Below are 7,451 nucleotides of genomic sequence, written 5' to 3'. Positions count from 1 at the left end.
TGTCGTTTTTTTAATAAACCAGCAATGACTCTAGATGATGTCCTCGAAAACTTAAATATAACCATGTCTGCACAGAATCTTTGAAACCTTCAAGAAAAGGTTAACCAATACAAGGTGAGCCTCACATTGTAAAAACTCTTTTTACCCTTTTTAGCCTGAAGGTTGAGCTATAGATCAAAGGTAGAGCTCCCACTTCCCTGAAGGCAGAAATCAACAGCAGGTCCATGATAAAGCCACCAAAAACTTAAACCAACTAAGCTACTAGGACCTTCTATGAACACTTAAATATAAATTTTTACCAAGTTGGTTCACATTTTAAGATCTCGTACATACAAAGTTGACTGTTTTACAAATAACATGGATTAAACAACACGAAGAAAAATGATTGTGCCTTAGTTACCTTTAAAGTTAAAAGATTCAAAAACTAATAATAATATAATGACATAAAAGGAAAGAAGGGTTCCAGCTGTTTATGAGAGTCAAAGAAAAAACCCAAAAAGACTTCAAGAAGAAAAACAATACTTTCTTATAGCAGATTCAACCAATGTGTCAATGAAAATCAAAGGTATATCATATATAATCCATACCTTCTTTAAGATCAGCAAAATCTTTGTAATCAGAAGCAATCAAATCAAAAGAATTGAAGAAAAAAAATTGACAAAACATTTCATCCAGAATGTAGTCCCATACAGAGACTTCATAAATCATGCATGACATATCCCAAATCTAAACCACTTTTAATAGCAACTCAAACTTTGGATACATGCAAATCTAAAAGACATAGCCATCGGCAATTCTCAATTAAAAGTTAGAAAGAAAACTACTTTGCATAATTAATGACGAAAAACAAAATTTTGAAACTAAATACATACTGAGATCCAACAAACAAATAAAGAGTTTCAAACTTTATTGAAATTCAACATAAAAAACTCAAAATAACTAAACTTGAAAATAAAAAATAATTATATTATTCTTAAGAGAAAAACAAATAATTGATTGGTATTGTCTAAATTAAATAATAAGTTTAAAGTACTATTTATAATGGCCGCCTTTTAATGTTAAAGTAATTCTACTTCTAATTATCTACTACAATTAGAATATATAATAAGAAATTTAAATAAAATAAGTGTTAACTTAAAATTTTAATACGAGTAAAATAAATAAAAGGAAATTCTATTGTAAATAAAATTCCTAAGTATGAAAGTCCCTATTCCGAAGTTTCCTCAATCATCCAGCCTTGCAGCAATTCTTGTGTGCGTTTCGTGTGCACTCCTGTGTGGCCCCATGTAGCTCATGTTTTACAGTTTGGGTTATGTCACTCATCTGGGGGCGTAGCCCATAAGTGCGCTGAGCAATAGAGCTTTATTTTCCTTTTCCAAGTACACCATTTTCAATAATTTTTTTCTTTTTGTTCAACACTTCTTCTTTTTCTCTTTTTTTTTTGTTATCTCAATTCCATACCTCCAAATTTATTTCTTTTTTTATTGTAGGTAGTGGGATGAATTCTAACAATTTTTGAATTTTTTTTTAGCAACTCCACCTATCTACCTTTTTCAACATTTAACTTAATCTCTATTTTTTAAAACAATATACACGATTAGGAGTGAGGGTTGCAAATTGGAATTTTCTTTTAAGGTTAAGGTTATTATCATGTGGTTAAATAAAGAAAGGAAAAATTAGGCTCAAAAGAGTATACTAGGGATAAAAGTTTAACAAAGTTAGCTTCGAGACAGACATTGGCAGCTATTTAGTAACTAACCTAAAGCTGCAGTGGTGCCTATAGTCTGGGAGTTTTATGCAAATGCAATTGAGCATGTTGATGGTGTTGCGTTTATCCGTGGCAAACAAGTCCCCTTTCACAGTCAAGCTATCAACGCATTTTTTAGGACCCCCAATATTGAGAATGATGAATATAGGCAGTACTTAGGCATCAGGATTGCAATGAGATTATATCGACGCTTCGTGTTGAGGGAGCCCAATGGAAGACATCACATGGTGAGCCCGTGTCATTTAAACGAAATGCTTTGAAAAAAGAGCTGAAAGTTTGGTTACACTTTGAAGCGACATGATTACTCCCATCCATTCATATCAGTGATGTCATGAGGGATCGCGCGGTTCTAATTTATGCCATTGTCACACATAAATCCATTGATATTGTTAAGGTTATTTCTCATGCTATCTTACATACAGGGTCGTGCTAAAAGAGATGGTATCGGTTTTCCTTCCTTGATCATTGCATTATGTGCGAGAGTTGGTGTGCACTGGAATGATAAAGAGGAGTTGCAACAATAAAAAATTCCCATCACCATGGGTATTCTTAAGCGATTAGAGGAATCTGCACCGGGAGCTGGTAGTTCTTCGCAAGCTGGCCCCTACCTTCCCAAGTGACTCCCACACACAGTGTTGCTCAATGGATGGAGCGCATAGATTGTAGATTAGACCGACATGAATGGCAAAATCGGACAATTAAACAAATGATGAGAGCCTATGCCAAACACATCGAGATGGATATGACTACTTTTCCTTCGTTGCCTATGGATTCCAACTTTGAGGACAATTTTGGTGGTGACGATGAGGAAGACTTGTAGACTGTAGCTTCCAAGTTAGAAGAGTATTCTTGTCCTTTTTCTTTAATTTTCTTTTATCACATTAAAGATAATGTTTGTTTCAAGTTTGGGGGAGTGCTTAAGAATTTTGTTGGTTTATATTTAGCAACTCCATCTTTCTCATTTTTCAACATTTAGCTCAATCTATATTTCCTAAAACAATATATATGCTTAGAAGTGAGGGTTGCAAAATTGGAATTTTGTTTTAAGGCTAAGGTTATTATCATGTGGTTAAACAAAGAAAGCGAAAATTAGGCTCAAAGGGGTATATTAGGGATAAAAGTTTAACAAGGTTGGCTTGAAAGGATCAAACGGTCCAAATATGGCCTAAATCATGTCCCATCCTAAGTGTTATCTAGAATTTCACTTCAAGAGAGAATCAAGCAAATTATAGAATCCTTGACTTCACTATACTTTTTATCAACATAAACTTTCTCTAAATCACATGATAATTCTAAGTAAAAGAGTATAGTGCTCAAATTATTGGAAGTCACATTCTAAAATAAAGCTAACACAAGAATATCACATAAAATTAAATCATAACTATATGCTTCCCAAAAGCTAAGAATCAAAAGATAATTAAAATATCATCCTAGGATTGGGACAATCATGAATGAGGTGCAACTATCTCAAATGTTTTTTTTTAACACAAATAAAACATGCAAAACATAAATAAAACATGCAAGACATATCTTAAAATAAAGCTAACTAAACATGAAAAAAAAAATGAACCAATAAAATTCTAAAACACTCCCCCAAACTTGGAACAAACATTGTCCTCAATGTGATAAAAAGAAAATTAAAGAAAAAGGACAAGAATTCTCCGCTAACTCTGAAGCTGCAGTCTACAAGTCCTCTTCATCGTCACTATTAAAATCATCCTTAAAGTCGAAATCCGTAGGCAACGAAGGAAAAGTAGTCATATCCATCCCGATGTGTTTGGCATATGTTCTCATCATTTATTCAATTGCCTGATTTTGCCTTTCGTGTCTGTCTAATGTACAATTTATGCGCTTCATCCATTGAGCAACAGTATGTGTGGGAGTTGCCTAGGAAAGTGGGGGGTGGCTTGAGAAGAACTACCAGCTTCAGGTGCAGATTTCTTCAATCGCTTAAGAATACCCATGGTGATGGGAATTTTCGGTTGTTGCAACTCCTTTTTATTGCTCCAGTGCACACCAGTTCTTGCACATAATGCAATGATCAAGAAGGAAAATCGATACCATCTCTTTTAGTATGACTTCTATGTAAGATGGCATGAGAAATAACCTAACCAATATCAATGGATTTATGTGTGATAATGGTATAAATTAGAATCGCGTGATCCCTTGTGACATCGCTGATATGAGTGCATGGGAGTAATCGTGCCATTACAAAGTGTAACCAAACTTTCAGCTCTTTTTTCATAACACTTCATTTAAATGACACGGGGCTTACCATGTGATGTCTTCCATTGGGCTCCCTCAACACAAAGCGTTGATATAATCTCATTGCAATCCTGATGATCATTCAAATACTGCCCATATTCATCATTCTCAATATTGGGGGTCCCAAAAAATGCGTTGATAGCTTGACTGTGAAAAGGGACTTGTTTGCCACGGACAAACGCAACACCATCAACATGCTCAATTGCAATTGAATAAAACTCCCAGACTACAAACACCACTGCAACTTTAGGTTGGTTACTAAATAGCTGCCAATGTTTGTCTCGAAGCATGTCATGAATCTCCTTATAAGGAAAGATAGGGATATCTATCCCTCATTTAGGAATTGGCACTTTGTTGATTAACGATGTATGATATCTCACAGAGGCATTGACAGAGATGAACTTTGATCTATCAAAGGCACCACGAGAGGTTGGTTTGGATTGTTTGAGTGCCATTCCTACAAAAGAAATGCAATTATCAAAACAAATCTAGAGTAAAAGTATGCAAGTAGTGTTGTGTGCACAACCATGAAATATGAAAGATCCACAAGCACTAACTTAATTAATTTCTATCCTATTCAATAATTCGATTTACAATGTCACTCTGCAAGATGCAGCATAAATTCTTTATTCCTCACAACATTCATACAACATTCTCATAATCATAATATTCACCATGCAACAGTCCAAAAAATAAAATAAAATAATTCTATGACAATGAACTCATTCAAAATTTGCAGTTACTGCATGTTGTTACACCAACAATTCCAGAATGTATTCCTACTTGCCCAACCAATCAGCAAAAATGAAACAAACCCAACATTTACTCACATCAACAAACATTAACAATTATGTGTGCAACAAACAAAAAGATAACGAATCCATTCTATGGGCAACAAAAATTTAGCACTAATCATAAAAATTTCCTACACTCCAAACATACACCATGAGAGTGTAGGAAAACCCATTAATAAACCTACATAATGGATTCATTCAATGTGCAAAAATCATAAAGTTTTACAATGATCTTATTGTCACAAAACAATTTTTCTCTCACTACAAAAATCAAATATGTAGTAGAGAGAGAGAAAGAACTCACCTGGAGGGAGGATTGAATACAAGACAATGAAAACAAGTATGGAAAAGATGTAGAAATTGTAAATGAAGAAGAAAAGAAAAAAAATTCAACTAGTTTTTTTTTTTTTTTTATGTATGTGACGAAAAAGAGCGAGCAAAATATTTGAGAGAAGAGAGAAAGAAGGTGGCTGGAGAAGAAGAAGAAGAATGAAGAAGAAACAACAAAAAAAAAACTAAGGGTTTTTATAGGGTTGGGGCTGGGCCTCGATTCAGCGCCACGACTTTCATCTCCTAGCACCCAAAGCGAAACGTTTCGGGTTTTAGTGCCGTGGCGCTCACACATTCTGTTGGAAGCCTTTTTCAGTGCTTGTTCATCCTTATTTCAGGGCTCGGTGCTCAAGTTGAGGGTTGTGGCTTTGACTTCAATTTTTTATTTTTTTTAAATTTTTAATTTTTTTTGAAACCAATTACCTGCAAAAGGAAACATAAAAAAATAAATCAAAAGAATTAAATTGTAACTAAAAAAGTTAAATAAAATAAAGGCTGAAATGAGTAAGGTTTAGGAGCTTGGGTTGCCTCTTAAAAAGTGCTTCATTTATAGCCTTCAGCTAGGCTGACTTGGACTTTAGGCCATGTCAAGTAAGTGTGTTAAGGACTTTTGACGATTAATTTCAACTCCTCAATAATGCTTCAATCTTTGTCCATTGACTTTAAATTTTTGACCATCTGTCCCTCTAACTTTGATTACTCCATATGGGAATACCTCATTAACAATGAAAGGACTGGACCACCTTGATTTGAGCTTTCTTGGAAATAATTTCAAGCGAAAGTTATAGAGCAACACTGATTGTCCCAGTTCAAAGCTTCTTTCCACAATCTTCTTATCATGCCATTGCTTTGTTTTCTCTTTATAGAGTTTAGCATTCTCATAAGCTTGAAGGTGAAATTCATCAAGTTCATTTAATTGCAACAACCTTTGCTCACCTGCTACTTGTAAATCAAAATTTAACTTCTTCACGGCCTAATAAGCATTGTGTTCAAGTTCCATTGGTAAGTGACAAGCTTTGCTAAAGACCAACTTGTATGGAGACATGCCAATTGGGGTCTTGTAAATAGTCTTAGATGCCCACAATGCATCATCCAATCTTCTTGCCTCATCTTTTCTTACGGGACACACTGTTTTTTCCAAAATCCTCTTGATTTCCCTATTTGATACTTCGGCTTGGCCCCTAGTTTGAGGATGGTACGCAATTGCAACCTTGTGTGTTAACTCCATATTTTGCTAAAAGCACATCAAAATACTTGTTGGAAAAGTGACTTCCCTCATCACTAATAATTGCCCTTGGAGTGCCAAATCGAGTGAAAATATTCTTCTTAATGAAATTCATCACCACATTTGAATCATTATTAGGAAAAGCTGCCACTTCAACCTATTTGGAGACATAATCTACGACAAGCAAAATGTATTTGTTGTTGTATGAATATATGAATGGACCCATAAAGTCAATACCCCATACATAAAAAATTTATATCTCTAGGATGTTGGTGAGAGGCATCTCATGTTGCTTTGAGATAGTTCCCATTCTTTGGCACCTGTCACAATACAAAACAAAATTGTGAGCATCTTTAAATAATGTAGTCCAATACAAACCTGATTGGAGGATGTTAGCAGTAGTCTTTGTTCCTCCAAAGTGTCTTCCATAATATGAAGAATGGCAATGGTGAAGCACACTTTGAATTTCTTATTCTGGGACATATTTTCTAAAGATCTGGTCTTTACACTGCTTGAACAAGTAAGGCTCATCCTAAAAATAAAATTTAACATCATGCAAAAATTTCTTTTTCTAATGAAAATTTAAATAAGGGGAATAATATCACTTACCAGATAATTCACGAAATCAGCATACCAAAGAAGTGATTTCTTACCAGTTTGAAGGATTTGTTTATCAGGAAAAGTATCCTTGATTAAGGTTGAATCCTTACCTTGAGCTTCAATCTCTAATCTTGAGAGATGGTCTACCACTTGATTTTCTGCTCTTTTTCTATCATGAATCTCTAAATCAAACTCTTGTAGCAAGAGAATCCACCTTATCAATCTTGGTTTGGCATCCTTCTTCGAAATCAAATATTTGATAGTTGAATGGTTAGTGTACACTATCACCTTTATCCCAACGAGATAGGAGCGAAATTTGTCAAAAGCAAAAACTACAACCAAGAGCTCATTTTTTGTTATGGTATAATTTTTCTAAGCCTCATTCAAAGTCTTGCTAGCATAATAGATGGAATAAAAGATTTTATCCTTCCTTTGTCCCAAAACAGTTCCCACCACATAATCACTCGCA

Source organism: Theobroma cacao, chromosome 4, assembly GCF_053813885.1.
Source record: "Theobroma cacao isolate CCN51 chromosome 4, ASM5381388v1, whole genome shotgun sequence".
Classification (NCBI taxonomy): Eukaryota; Viridiplantae; Streptophyta; class Magnoliopsida; order Malvales; family Malvaceae; genus Theobroma; species Theobroma cacao.
The sequence above is the reverse complement of the archived record's forward strand: the minus strand, read 5'-3'. Positions refer to the sequence as shown.